This window comes from Chroicocephalus ridibundus, chromosome 1 (assembly GCF_963924245.1).
Source record: "Chroicocephalus ridibundus chromosome 1, bChrRid1.1, whole genome shotgun sequence".
NCBI lineage: Eukaryota > Metazoa > Chordata > Aves > Charadriiformes > Laridae > Chroicocephalus > Chroicocephalus ridibundus.
The window spans coordinates 26,636,707-26,652,120 of record NC_086284.1 but is presented as its reverse complement, the minus strand read 5'-3'; the positions used below and the strand labels follow the sequence as shown (position 1 = coordinate 26,652,120).

General features: G+C 48.7%; 1 long non-coding RNA gene across 3 annotated transcripts in view; it reads right to left on the bottom strand.

The window, feature by feature from the left end:
* Positions 1-7,213: 7,213 nt before the first annotated feature.
* LOC134514378 (uncharacterized) overlaps positions 7,214-15,414 on the bottom strand; it is a 60,267-nt gene continuing 52,066 nt past the window's right edge. Inside the window, exon 4 of one of the 3 annotated variants that reach the window (XR_010070719.1) lies at positions 7,214-14,833. This is a non-coding gene — a long non-coding RNA (uncharacterized LOC134514378). The remainder of the gene's footprint in view (positions 14,834-15,414) is intronic. The other 2 variants (XR_010070717.1, XR_010070718.1) reach the window with 2 other exon arrangements.

Genomic DNA, 15,414 nt, shown 5'->3' with positions numbered 1-15,414 from the left:
AGCCCAGATTTCCCCGCTCTGGGATTTCAGGCTTTTGGAAAGCATCTCTGAAGCAAAGTCCTATACCACGGCTTACCCCGAAGGCTGAGGTGCCACCATAGCTCAGCTCTCAACCCAGTCACTGGCCAGAACTACACCACTTGCCCGCTGGCAGCGAATCCCACCGGTTCACTGTCTGCGTTCAAAAGGGAGCTCAGCTTCTGGGCAGGTGACAGCAGTGAAGTCTCATGTCAGCGTTGGGAACAACTGTGTTTCAGCAAAACCTCCCTCTAAACCCCATACACTGCATAACAGATGGTACATCTGTTTCTCTTTCCAGTATGATCTCACTAATCACTTTTAAAGAATCTAGCATTCAGGGTTAATCAACATGAGCTGAATTACAGTAAAGATTCCTACAGCAACGGGAAAATCCCATGCAGCTCCCCTTCCCCAAGTTATCCTCTTGGATAGCGGGGTTTATCCTCTGCCTGAATTCTGCCCAAAGCCCCGTGATCCCTGCAAAGCCAGGGCCTCTCTCCAGAGAGCTTCTGCCTCTTCTGGGTCCTTGTCTATTCAACAAGGAATTGCCAATAGCTGATTTTTCTGTTCAGTAGTCTAACTAAAAGCTCAACAAAAATGATATACGTCAGCCCCAAAACCCTCACAGGAATAGGGAAGTGATCGTGCCTCTGTACTCGGCACTGGTGAGGCTTCACCTCGAGTCCGGTGTTCAGTTCTGGGCCCCTCTGTACAAGAGGGACATTGAAGTGCTGGAGCGTGTCCAGAGGAGAGCTACCAGGCTGGTGAGGGGTCTGGAGACCAGGTCATACGAGGAGAGGCTGAGGGAGCTGGGCATGTTTATCTTGGAGAAGAGGAGGCTGAGGGGAGACCTCATGGCCCTCTACAACCACCTGAAAGGAGGTTGGAGAGAGGTGGGTGTTGGCCTCGTCTCCCAGGTGAATAATGACAGGACCAGAGGAAATGGTCTGAAGTTGCGGCAGGGGAGGTTTAGGTTAGATATTGGGAAGAATTACTTTACTGAAAGAATGGTCAGGCACTGGAACGGCCTGCCCAGGGAGGTGGTTGAGTCACCATCCCTAGAGGTGTTTAAGAAACGTCTAGATGTGGCACTTCAGGGCATGCTCTAGTGGCAGAGATTGTAGGTTGTTTGGTTGGTCTCGGTGATCTCAAAGGTCCTTTCCAACCATGAAGATTCTGTGATTCTATGATTCTATGACTGGAAGGGTGGATTCCCAAGGAGACCTTACCTTCAGACGCAAGGCTTATGAAGAAAAGCTATTGTCTGCTATAATCCACTGCCTACGACATAGGCTGGAAGTACATAATATGCTCAAACCCCTTCTGTTTCTCATAGAGAAAAAAGGTTTAAGAAAAGGTTTCCTAGAAGCAGTATCACACCTGGTGTGCCAGGCAGGGCCGGAGGCATGTTGGGGCTGGAGCACAGCAAGGCAGGAGGCTGGCTTAGCTTGGCCATGTCTACCCCGCTCAATAAAAGCAGGCCAGGGCAGAGTGGCACTGCTGGGCTCACAGGCACTGTGCCTGGAGCCTGCTCCCTGAGGAGAAAATGTGTCTTGGAAACAGCAAGTAGCTGGAGTGATCCAAACCCGAGCCGCAGAGTTACGAGTTCAGCAGGGAATGAGCAGAAGTAGAGGGCTGGAGTCCATCCCCTCTTTGCCAGCAATGTAGACATGCCTGTCAGATGTGCTTATGCTGTCAGAAGCAACTCACCAGCTGACTCGTGGGTCCTCATCCTTGATTGTCCCCATCATGATGGTTAGCACACGCCTATGCCCTGCTCTGGCCTTGGACAAGCAGCTCCCTCCAGCCATCAAGCAGCACTGCTCTGGGCATAGCTGCTCCTGGGACAGCTTTCAAGAGTGGCACGGACAAGCTCTATCTCCCTTCCCTCGTGATGGTCCTCCAGCATGGTCCTGCCAGCCTGTCCTCCGGTTCCTCTGAACATTCCCATGCCTCAGCCCAGGGCATGCTACATACCCTGACTCTTTTACACTATGGAAACCCAACGCTGATGAGCTACAGCATTGTCTTCATTATCTCGGGCATTTTGAGCTGGGATTTAAAAAAAAGCACCCTACAAAAATACTAGTTCACGCTTAGATCCATAAGCAAAACACACAGCGCCAAGCTGAGCTGGAGTCAAGTGCCATGTCATGCAGCCAAGGCCAACCTACTTTTCGTGGGCTGGCCCTGAGCAGTGTGGACACAACCACCCTCAACCATGACCTCCTGGCTCCCAGGCCAATAAACAGCGTAAATAATTTATACAACATTATACCCCGAGCAAGAGGATTAGGAGAGCCTGTTTCAAGGCTGTCCCACAGCCTGTGGTTTGGCCACAGTCTTAGGATGTGGCACATGGCAGTTAAATCCTTGCTCTGGCTGAGGCAGAGAGGGTGTTCAAACCTCTCTTCCCAATGTGATTTGTCTGGGCTTTTTGGTGAGATCAGCTTCAAAAACAGTCAAAACACTTCTTTTCAGAAATATCAAAGCATGCCATTTTGACATTTCTAATTTTATGGGTTAAATCTGTTGAATGGATTGCACATCAATTGCCAGATAGCTTTGGTCAAACAGAAACAGCACTTTTCAGTGAATGAACTGTTCTTCAGAAATCATTGGCTCTGCTTGGGCCCCGGTTCCCACTGCCACAGCAGAGAGCACGGATGTTGTAGGTAATGCTCAGTGTACGGATCTGCTCTGCTCCTGCTCCAATGTAGCCACCAGCTGGTCTCACCTTCTGCCAGCTCTTCTGCTTGGAGACACCAAGGATCTTTGGTAGTCTCCATCTCTCTCTGTGGGCAGCTTCTTCCTCAGCCGCATCTTTCTCATTGCCATCAAAATGCCCATGTTAGGATTTGGCCACCAAACTTAATTTCCCTATTGAGGATTTTTAGCTACTACCATCAGTGTTTCTATGTCCTTGCTTTCAGGACACAAATCTTTATGATCCCATCAGATCATACCATCTATTGTCTGTTATATTTTAAGCACCTTCTTAGGGACAGGTTCAAACACAGCAATGCTAATTTTTGTTATCAGGACATAGCAATGGATCTCCATGGGGGGACTTAGCTGAGAATGGCCACACGTCCTCTGAAGACACACTACTTGGCCCTAATATTTTGCCGTCTCCATCACCGTACACACCAGCATCAAGCAGAGTCCCACAAAGCCCAGCAGAGCCATTACAGGCCCTTAAAATGTCAGCCTTGGCACTTGTAGGGCAAGCACTGCCTGTAGGGGGTGAAAGCCATGCATTCAAGGTTGTGCTCCTTTTAAAGCTGATTTATTTTAACAGGAATTTCACCATGCGCAGCTGGCAGCAGTAGCCAGAAGACATGGCAATGTCCATGTTCCGTTTTGAGATCTTCGAGAAGTCTCTGGGGCTGGCGGGGGACTCCTGGAGCCCTTTGAGGACCACCTGGGTGCTGCTGTGGTTGAGGATGCTGGAGCCTTCAGTGGTGCCTGGCCAGCTCCTGCAGTGCCAGTGGCATCGAGAGTATGCACATAGATGAGGAAGTGCCTATGGGAGAACTTTATGGTGGGAGCTCTCATACCTCTTCTGGGAAATCAGCATGACTGGGTGCCTCTCTGAAGTGCCTGTACAGGAATGCACAAGGCATGGGGAACAAACAGGAGACGTTAGAAGTCTGTGTGCCATTATGGGGCTACGATCTCATTGGGATCATGAGTCGTGGTGGTGTAGCTCACTGCTATGGATGCTGCCAGGAATGGATACAGGCTTTACATGAAGGATAGGCTGGGAAGGCAAAGGTGGGAATTTTCTTGATTTGGGGAAGGGAACCCATGGAGCTCTGCACTGGATGGATGAGGAGCCAGCTGAGAGCTTATGGCTCAGGATAAGTGGGCAGACAAACATGGGTGACATTGTTGTGGATGTCTGCTGTAGACCACCTGATCAGGAGGAGGAGTAGTTGAGGCCTCCTTGAGGCAACTGGAGGAAGCCTCATGTTTGTAGGCCGATGAGGACATGGGAGACTTCAACCACCCCAATATCTGCTGGAAGGGTGACACACCAAGGCACAAGCTCTGATGATAACTTTTTGATGCAGGTGATTGAAGAGACAACAAGGGGAGATGATCTGCTGGACCTTAGAGTCACAAACAAGGAAGAAATAGTCAGGGATGTGAAAACTGAGATGTCCTTGGCTGCAATGGTCATGAGATTGTGGAGTTTTGCATCCTGAGAGGAGGGAGCATGGCAAAAATGAGGACCACAGCCCTGGATTTCAGGAGAGCAGACCTTAATCTCTTTCGATTGCTGCTTGGAAGAATCCCATGGGATACAGTCCTGGCAAGAAGAAAGGTCCAGGGGAGCTGGTTGATTTTCAGGGATCACCTCCTTGCCAGCTCAAGAATGGTCTATGCCTAGATTCAGGACATCAAACAAAGGCCTGCATAGATAACTGGGACACCCTCACAAAACTCAAACACAAAAAGTATGCAAGGGTGGAAGCAGAGTCAAGTAACCCTAGGAATAATAAAAAGACGCTGTTGGAGTGTGTAGGGATGGGGTTAGGAAACCCAAAGCTCACCTGGAGATGAATCTGGTGAGGGACATGAAGAGCAACATGAAGGACTTCCACAGCTAGAAAATGTGGGCCTGCTGCTGGATGGGGAAAAGGTGACTTGGTCATACGGGACATGGAGCAGGCTTAGATAGTGAGGACAAGAAGGAGATTGGGAGAACTCATTATGTTTTTCTGAAGGGGAATCCATGCTTAACCAACTCAATAGCCTTCTCTGACAAGATGACCGGCTTGCTGGATGAGGGAATAGCACTGGATGTTGTTTATCTCAACTTTAGCAAGGCTTTTGACACTATCTCCCATGACATCTACATAAGCAAAATGATGAACTGTGGGCTAGATATGTGGACAGTGAGGTGGACAGAAAACTGGCTGAACTGCCAGGCTCAAAGGGTGGTGATCAGTGGCACAAAGTCCAGCCTGGAGGCCAGGCACTAGTGGAGTACCCCGGGGCCAATAATGGGTCCAATACTGTTTGACATCTTCATTAATAACCTGGATGATGGGACAGACTGCACCTTCAGCAAGTTTGCAGAGGAGGAGGGAAGGAGGGATTAATGCACCGGTTGCCTGTGCCACCATTCGGGGGGACCTCAGCTGGCCGGAGAAATGGGATGACAGTGATATCATCAAGTTCAATGAATGGAAAAGTAGTGCCCCGTGGAAGGAATAACCACATGCACCAGTACACCCTGGGAGCTGACTTGGCTGACAAGCAGTTTTGCAGGGAGGACCTGGGGCTCCTGGTGGACAAGCTGACTGTAAGCCAGCAGTATGCCCTTGTGGTAAAGCAGGCCAAGAGCATTGACTGCATTAGGAAAAGTGTCACTAGCAGGTCAAGGGAGAAGACCCTTCCCATTTGCTCCACACTTGTAAGATGCATCTGGGGTAGTGTGTCCAGTTCTGGGGTCCCCAGTACAAGCGAGACACGGATGTACTAGACTGAGTCCCTCAAAGATGATTAAGTGATTGAGGTAATTGACATATGAGGAAAGGCTCAGAGAGCTGGGATTGTTGATCCTGGAGAAAAGAAGGCTCAGGGAGGATCTTATCAGCATGTTTAAAATACCTGATGTTGGGAGACAATAAAGAAGATGGAGCCAGGCTCTCCTCAGTGGTGCCCAGTGACATGACAAGAGGCAATGAGCACAAACTGAAACACTTTTTTACCGTGAAGGTGGTTGAACAACAGAAGAGGTTGCCCAGAGAGGTTATGAAGTCTCCATCCTCAGAGATACTCAAAACCTGACTAGACACGGTCCTGGTCAACTTGCTTTGGCTGACCCTGCTCAAGCAGGGGACTTGGCCTAGGTGATCTCCAGAGGTCCCTTCCAACCTCAACCATGTTGTGTTTCTATGAGATTTGTTTAAATCTCCAGCATAAAGCGCAGTTATTTTCAAGTATTCCATTAATTCTCACCTCAGTACAGGAAATATGGCTTTCGAGCCCAACAGCACATTGAACCTTTACCAAACTTGGGAGGCCAGAGTTTCAGAAAAGCTTTAACAACCTAACAAATGAAGAAAGCACAAAACATGCCATGCAAGTCAGATGTTTCTACTGCAACAACCAAATGATCAAAAGTTTCTCAAAAAAAACCCATTTTCTGTCAGGACAGAGTGGAGCCAAGTCAGTTCAATTCAAATTTTTAGAGTCAATTTTGTAAAATGTCAGAAGGAGTTACTTAGTGCCACCCAGTGTTGGCAGCTAGAAAAAGGAAGGTTAAATATGTTTGCAACTGGGTGTAGCCTCATGAAACAGGAAAAAAAATCCCTGCTCTTGCTTTCTGAATCTGGGGTGAGTAATTCCACAGAAGCTGTACAGCACCGAGGTCCAGGAGATGGGTGTCCTGCAGCCAAAACGTGGCTTACCCAGCTTGTTAAAAAAAACCTTCCACCTTTTATATTCACTTTTCAAAGCAGGTAATCAGTTTGAGATGTAAATGGCCTTTTTTTTTGTCACATCTCACTCCTCTAGTCTGACATCAGTCTAGAGAAAAAGTTGTGCTGGCTTTTCTGGTTAGATGTTCAGGAATTTAGATGAGAAACAGCTACATAAGAGGGCTTTCTTTCCTAGGATAAGGAGAGTACAGTTAAACATTACCTTTTCCCCCCTTTATCTCAGATGCTGCATATGACCTGCCTTTTCCTTGAAGCCTTTTAAATTGTACAGGATCTGACGTATGTCAGACATGGAAATAAATACTCTCCCAGTAACGATCTTCAGATGACTGAGTAATGTAATAGCACTTATGCTTTGGTCCTATATTTGGTCCCATATTTTGGACTATATAAATCTGGCTAAGTGTCATGGTCCCATTTAACAGACATGGGAAGCGGGGTGCTGAGCAGGCACTGTCCCCCCCATTGCAGCGGAGAGCTGGGTCCTGGCCAGGAGGGGATGGAGGGGACACGGAGCCCAGAACCCAAGTGGGAAAGAGGGGAAGGGGAAAGCAAGGCACTGAGATGCCTTGAACCCACCAGACGCTGCAGGGGGTGAGGGGATCCCAGGGGTGTGCTTTCACCTGGGGTGGCCATGGCAGAGAAATACTCCTTCTAGCACTTTGGGCTCTTTACGCTGCCCTAAAGTAGTCTCGCTGCCCAGAGAAAAGAAGACAACAGCCGTTTGAGCGGTTCTCTGACAGTCCTTTATTTCAACCCCTAGAAGACAGACGGCCAAGGAGAGATCGACACGGGAGTATAGCTCAGCCTGATACAACAAAAAACCAACAGCAAAGTGAAGGGTGGTCGCCCTCTGAAGCAACCTCACCTCCATGAGGTGCCGCCCTGGTTATCCCTGTTCCTGGGTGGGAGGGGTCCCGATTGGCATTTTCACTTTTTTTCTCCCACCCATGGAGCCATCTCCAGGTCACACAGCCGATCCCTTGGACTTGTGCCTGCTGACAACAAGCTTCCTTTCTCACTTACCTTTCACCGAGCGCTGGGAAACGGGCCAGGCAGCGCGGCCGCAGGTCACGTGCTGAAAACTCCTCTTCTGGGGCCAACACACTCGGGGTGGTTTTTTTCTTTTCTTGACGGTCCCACGAGGTTCCTGGAGGACCTGGGAGCTGGGCCGGCTCTGCTGGCTCCCGTAGGAAGGCCTCCATGGTCATTAACAACATCTGCATGTCTCGCTGGGGCCCCACATGTCCTAGGTGCTCTCCACAGCTATGAGATTCCCAGTCCTCCTCCTCCCACAGAGCTCACAGTTTAAAACCCAAGGCGGAAAATCACTAATTCCTGTGACGACTGCTCAGCCTGTGCCTCAAGTAATTCATCAAAAAGAGAATTTTCCCAAAGAGGGACCACAGGACACAGTGAGCACAGAAAGAGTTGGGCGGAGGAAGGAGACAAGACAAATACAGCATTCATGGGGAAAAAAAATATCTGTGTGTATGCCCCTGGTTAGGAAGTTTTACAAAATAGGTTTACAGTCCCAGCGATCAGGATGAAATAGCAGGAAGGGGAAAGGCAGAAGCAGGAGACCTGGGAGTCCCTGCGTTACACACAGCGACTCTGCTCAGTTTGCAGGTCCAAGGCATTTTTAAGCCTATAAATAAACTGGGGACGTTAATGATGCCATTAATCTCCGTTGGCTGCCGTCCCAGCTATTTTCAGTGGCGAGGTTACCTTGCCTCTCCCAGCAAAAGTAGGTCTTGAGGGGAGGGTCGGGTGAGCAGTGGGGATGGATGCTGCGTGCCCAGGGCCGGGGGCCACCACCCTTGGTAGGAGGACACTGCTGCCGTCCTTGGCAGTGCACCAGGAGGAGGTGTCCCATGTGCCAGCCCTCCTGGCCTGGAAGGAAACACACCAAAACAGTTGTCAGGTAATAAATGATGGGAAAAAGCAGAGTGCTGCCGGCTGCAGCGGGAAGCGTGTGACTGCTCCTGCCTCCAGCCCCCACAGCGGAAACACCTTCTTCATCTCCTGTAAGGAGATACCCCTGACAGAGACACTCCACTCCTCCGGAACCCCTGGGAGATTGCCCCCCCACCTCTGCCTTTCCAAACACAGAAAGTGGCAGGGCTCGGAGCCACAGGAGAGGGGTAGCCCAGGAAGGGACAGGCCAGGGAGTCCCAACACACCACCCCAGAGCAGGGAGTGGTGGGGTGCAGGTCCCTGGGGAGAACAAGGTCTGTCCAGAGAGAGCTTCTTGCCCATCACACACACCAATAGTCAGTGCTTGCCTCATAGGCGGAGAGAGAGAAGAGGTCCCTATGATTCCTTTCTACCCAGGGGGAGCAGGAATGTCAGAAACTCAGACAGTAAAAGGGTCTTTTTGTCCTTGCCACAAACACTGGGTGGAAAAAAATAAAAAAAAAAAGAAGGTGGTTGCATGCTACTCTTCCATTGTTGCATGAAGCTGATCTGAGGTAGGTCAATACATAGAACACCCCAACACATCTTTGCCTCATTATGTAGAGTATGACACAAGAAAAGCTCTGTCTCTGCTCTTCACGAAGGTCTCACTATGGGATCCTGTGAGGAGAAGAACCCCAGGACCACATCTGCCAGGGAGAAGGGTGGCCCAACATCTGCCCTCAGTGCTCACACTGCATCCAGAGCTGGTTTGGCTGTAGAGGCATGGTCCTGAGGTTCATCTTACAAGTGCACCATGCTTTGTTTATTTTATTACTTCTGTTAGAATACGACAGGAAAAATGAATTCCTAGGAGAAAATGAAGTTCATGCTTACTGGAAATAGGTGTCTTTGAGAACCAAGTCTACACACTGCTTTCCTTTGACCTGCCTGCTCAGATATCCAAGATAGTCAGATACCACCACACATGGTTAGAGAAATGAGTGTTCCTGTACCACCAGATAATAATGCTGGCCAACCTTTACTTTTATGTTCTGCAATGAGCTCAAGAAGTTGAGACATTTGCTATGTAATATCACAAAAAAGTTGTTCACACTCTGGTCCCAGGTGATGTTTGGCTACTGCAGCTATTAGGACTTATTCTCCTGAAGCATTCAGTAGCATCAGACTCCGTTTCCTTATCTTCTCAGAAAACACCCACTGATTTTTGTTCTTTGTATTGCTTAGTGTTGTTTCCCAAGTTCTTAATACCTATAGTGGTCTGGATGCCACTTCCTTATAATGTATCAACTAGGAAAAGAGAGATTTGGATGTTTTTCTTACCTTAACAATGACATTTTGGGGCCAATGTCAGCAATTTCTCTGTGGAAGATCCAGCCCTCTTGACCTGGCTGGCAGGTCACAAACAACGCGACCTGTTCTTCAGGAACTGCTATGAAATGCATTTCATTTACTTGGGTTTTGCTGTTTTGCCTCAATTATGTCTGCCGGGCAATCTGAAAGCACCATTGATGCTACAGCTTCCGCGCTGCAACTGCTGTCTACCCTCTTTTAGGGGTCATGCAGAATGTGACCATTTGAAGGTCTCTGGAGGCCCGGGCGGCATGTGCATGGCAAAAGAAGGCAAGGTTTGGTGCTGTGTACAGCCACTGTGGCAAGTGGAGACATAACTGGGTCCCGCACTGTGCACTGGGTCTGTGAAGGGGAGCTATGGGCTCACGTGCTGGTGGCAAGATCTGAGACACCAACCCCAGCGACACCCTGCTGTGCAACGGAGAGGAAGTTTCTTTCGCACCTCGATGAGCCTACCTAGCGTTAAGCCATTTTTGCAATGCCTTCGCAAAGGCTCCTTTTTCTGGTCCCCACTGCCCGTAACTGGCACTTCGGGGGAGCCTGTCAGCCCCACCGCTCACCAGGACGATGCCCTTTTGGACGTGCTGATGCAGCAGGGAACAGGCACCGCCGCAATTCTTTGGCTCCATGGAGATGCCTGTTAGTCACATCTCCAGCAGCTTTGGCAGGCTTGGTGCACTTGTTATTAACTCCGAACCACTACTTGCGGGCTTTCCTAGGTGGTTGCCATGGATGGGAATTTTCGTTACCAATCGATTTGTTTTATCTTTATCAGTTGGGTTTGCTTGCCATGCATTACTTTGTCACATTTAGAGATACACCCATCTAAATCCTACTGGTATAAACTGGAGCAACGTCAATCTCATTAGCGAAGTAGGGGAAAAAAAGCCCCTCAAAATCCCAGTTTTACTCCCGGTATTCTGTGTCTGGAGAAACAGCATGTCTGATAAGAAGCCAGCTTGCAATTGCAATCTGGCACAAAACGCACGGAGATACTCCAGACAGACTTAACATTCACCTTGACAAGGTGATCAACTTGTCAAGCAAAAGAAGTCGTCGTGGCCAGAGTGGTGACGGAAAGTAACTAACACTCTCCATCTGCAGCATCAGGCAATTAAGGATTTAAAATATTACAAGAGAGGAGAACTGAAATGTTAGAGAAGAAAACATATATACAGAAGTGGAGACATTAGAAACGTGTAAGGGCCAGAAAAATAGAAAAGAAATGCCAGAATTGTTTCATATTGGCCCCAAATGAAAAACAGCCCCAAATGAAGTGGTTAAGGCTTGTTGCATACGGTAAAAACACAGGTTAAGCCAAGCAAACGGTCTCAGCCTAGTAGCACAGAAGAAATTATCTCCCTGGAGCAAAAAAGGCATCTGTTTATTTATCTCGGTTACGAAAATGTCCTTGTCGGATGTTAGCAGTGCTGAGCTCTCTCTGGGCAGGTCACTTACCTCCTCCCCGCTACAGAGGAGATTCATAAACCACCACCCGCCCCCCTCCAAGTACAAGATGCATCTACCCATCCCGAGCAGTCATCCCTGCTCTTCCCAGGAGCGCTGAGCTCCCCGAGCGGTCTCAGAAGGCACAGCCCTCCCTATGCCTGGAAAATCCTGCTACGGAAAAACGTGTCTGCTGGTAGTAGCGACACTGGAAGAGATCCCTGTGCTCCCCTGAAGCCCACCCTGCACAGAATGACTCTGCAGGGACAGGGTTACATACAAAGTGCCTTTAAAGGCAATACCAGCTAAAATAATTCCTTCCTGCTGACCCCGCTGCTCACTCACCCCAGAGCATGGCTCCTGCTGACGCAGCCCTTCCAGCACCAGGAGGGGAGTGCTGAGGACCAGGGCCCCGAACTGACTAGTCTTAAATAAAATCCAGCAAAAATGCCTTGCTGCTTAGAAAAAACACCAAAAAAAATCAAAAAACCTCTTGGGGAGTTCCCTGCTTGGCACACCGATGAGGAGGTGACGCACTGCAGCTGGAGCAGGGATGGGCATTGCTGCCAAAGGTTAGCCTCAAGCTACGGCCAGTGCTTCCACATTTCCAAAAGGAGGGAGAGAAGGGTGACAGTGTCCCAGACAGACAATAGCAAGAGAGATGAGCCCTGCCCCAAGGCTTAAGCGAACGAATGCACACACCCGCTGCCTGGCAGCAGTCTCCAGGAAGGCCTGGGGACTCCCACCTGGTCTGCACGAGATGTTTTGGAGACCAGGGAAAGCAGTGAATTAGCAGATCAGTCATAGAAATGTGAAATTCTCTCTTGTTAATGTTGACAATTAACTTTATGTTTGCCTGGGGAAACGGGCGCTGGTGCCTTTCCTCCCACCGCAGTGGGAGCCCGCTGCTGCCTTCTGTAGGACCAGGCTGACGCTGTGCTGGCCAGGCAAGAAAATGAAGCTGGTCCTAAGTGAGTGCTGAAGAGACTACAGGGTTCAAGAACACTGGAAATTACTACAGCTAGATAAACCTGGCATTTCAGCGTGCCCCTGAAGCAGCAGAGCCTCCTAATGCTGCTGGTCTGAACGGACTGCTTTAGCTCGTTTGGGTCTCTCAGTGTCCTGGAGGAGATATTGGACTGTTTTGAGATTCACTCTCTAATTAGGTCCCTGCAGTGGTAAGATTGTGTCCTTTATAATCGCTCAGTGGGAACTGGTACTTTATCCTCCGTACTGAAATTTTTATTTCTTTCACCCTGCTTTTCTCTCCAAAGCCCGGAGTCTCCCAGTCCCCTGGATGACTGCTGCAAAAGCCTTTGACACTCACTTTAAGGACGTTTCTTTTCATCTGCTTTACATTTCCTTTTGACAAGCTCTTCTAGCGATATTTACTGCAACTAATGAATTAACTCACAGCTGGACCGCTTGCTAGTCTTTTCAACCCAGCGCTGCTTTAAATCTTGATTAGCTGGTTTGATTTTTTAAATCTCCTAGAACTGCTAAGTCCGAGCTGTCCTGTTGCGCAGCAGGATCGGGAGACGGTTCCCGGTTGCACAGAGCAGCAGCCACGGGCAGTACACCGGCGTGAGGCGATTGGGTGGGCTCCACCTCTCCAGCAGGCAGCAAAACAGCATATTATCCAGAGGAATTAGTTCAGTTCACAGGGAAAGTTGTCTGGGTAGCTGGAAAAGAAAGAGCCTTACTAATTGAAGCGTATGTGAGAAACGATGCAATGCAACACGCACCGCGTTTCATAAGCATCTTGCACAAGTGATATTACACAAATGCACCTTTCTCCACATTTCTGCAGATCCTCTTTCCTGTTTCTAGCTTCCGAGGACATCCTTAGCAATGAACAGCACTCCGGAGTTTCAAAGTAGGATCCTTATTTCAGCTCCTACACAAATTTAGTCTGATTTGTATAGATTCTACCCTCTCAAGTCCCAAGATACCTACAGGGGCTGCAGGTGTTCAACTGTTGTGACAGTCAGGTCATTCTTATTTTGGCAACTAACTGTGGGTTTAGGCACCTGACTTTCAGCGATTTGACTTCCAATTCTGAAATTTTAGCCTGAAGGTAAGCAGAAAACCGGAATTTGTAGCCCAGAGCCTGGGAACACACTAGTTGTGTAGTTGCCCAAGTTCAGGCTGAAATGCCAGCGCACGTGGAGGCTCTTCACTTGTCAGAAGACTTACAACAAAACAGGAAGTTATTAATATCAGAGCCTGAACTGACTTGAGAGGCAAACAATATCAAACAGAAGGTGTCTCCCCTTTTTCCTGTTTATCTCTTGCTATTTTAGAAGCCAGGGGAGATGAACAGGCAAAGAGTTTCTCAACCTGGTGCTACGAGGCACTGAAACTGAACCGGCAGACGGTACAGCGTCACAGCAAAGATACGGCATCTCTCTCCTCAAGACTTTAAAGCTTTTGCTGTACTTATAAACAGATAGGAAACTTATTTTGAAATGATGGGGTGGAAGATGACAAAATAAGGCCGTGCAACGGCATGCGGGAGTTTAGACATAGTGAACAATAAATGAAGCTACAGGGGAGGGTAACAGGCTGGCTTGGTATAATTATCTTAGGAAAACACTGGAACTAAATAACTTTCTCCTGAGAAAGTGTCATTTGATTTTTAATTAACACAGGTCATTAGGGCTACAGTTCCATGTTGTGTCTCCGTGATGATTTATCAAAGCAGGATCAAATTACTGGCAGGGTCCTGGGAGGAAGCTCTAGGGTAAAGTAAAAATACCGTACATGCTGAATTACCGCTACGTGGTACAGAAATGAGCAAAACTTGGTGGGCTCAAGGCCCAGCCTCATCACATCAGCGCAGCACGCGCCAGAAAGCGCTTAGCCCTCTGTTTTCACTGCTGCCGAACACAGTATTTTCTTTCAAACAAGGACAATTTGAAAAATTGCCTTTTCTAAAAGGGAACTGGACACACTCCCTCCCTGAAAGGCGACACTGAACAAGTATCCTTGCAGGCAACCCTGCGCTGAGAGCAGCCGGCGAGGGCAAAAAAGGAGAGGCAATCTGTCGGGATGCGGGCTCGATGGCTGCCGGGAGCTCTTCTGTGTTTCATCAGCCGCCGTGGAGGCAACAGGGCCGGGGAGCTGCCTTCCCGGCCCCAAAATTGTCAGAGCATTTCACAGAAGACCCACGCTGGGCCCAGAAAAACTGGCACTGGACAGGAAATTGAAGGCAAAACCTGAGACTATTTATTTGCTTCAACTTAAAATTGGGCAGGTGATACGTCCTAGTGTAACTTGGCTTTTCTTTAAAAAACAAAACACAAAATGCTTAGCACTGGCGGTAGGTATATCAGCTCCCTCGGAAAGGTTTCCATTCTCCTGTGAGGACTCATTCACTGGGTTCTTTCAGTCTTCCACAGTTATTTGAAGGTTTGGGCCTGTTTCTTTCTTCCCATCTTATTTTGCTGAGCCACTCACAGCCAGGTGAAATAAATTCCTAGAAGTGCATCACTCCCACAGAGCCCTGTGCCTCTCCATTTACACCAGAAAAACTCTGCTTGTACCTGCAGAAGATTAAAAAAAAAAGAGATGCATCTTCTTTTCTGTCCTTGATAATGCTTCAGCTCCAAATGCAAGGCAAGAGTTGCACTGTTTTCTTTCTGCTGGGGAAAACAAAACACCGTGGATTCCATCACTACCTCAAGAAAATCTGCTGTAAATGACTTGCAGGGTCCACCATCTCTGACAAGAATTGTTACCTACAGCACTGACATCCGCAGCATAACCCTCATGGGAAGGCATAGGAGTCAGCTGTCCCCCAAAACGGCATTTTTTCTCCCACTCGGGCCACTTTGGGGGTGTTGAGTAAAGAAGGGTACAGCAAGCACCTGCAAGGCTCCTAGCCAGGCATTTTTGTGATCCTGGCTATAGTCCTTACTAGACTCTTTCATTGTCCCAAACTTCACCCCTACAAGGGAAGAAAGTCCTGTTCTCAACAAGAGGGCACAGGAGCACAGGATGACCCCACCAGCTGGCAGATGCAGTTCCACGTTACAGCTCTTAACAGCTTCTTGCTGTAGATGTGGATGGGTTCCTCTCTGGTTCTGATGCCATGCTCCCACTCCTGTGCTTTGCACTTTGCTGACTCCCACCCTGAGGACACCATTTCAGGGATCTAAACCAAAGAAAACTAACTCTGTGACCAGCAGAAGGAGGGAGGTGATTGTCCCCCTGTACTCAG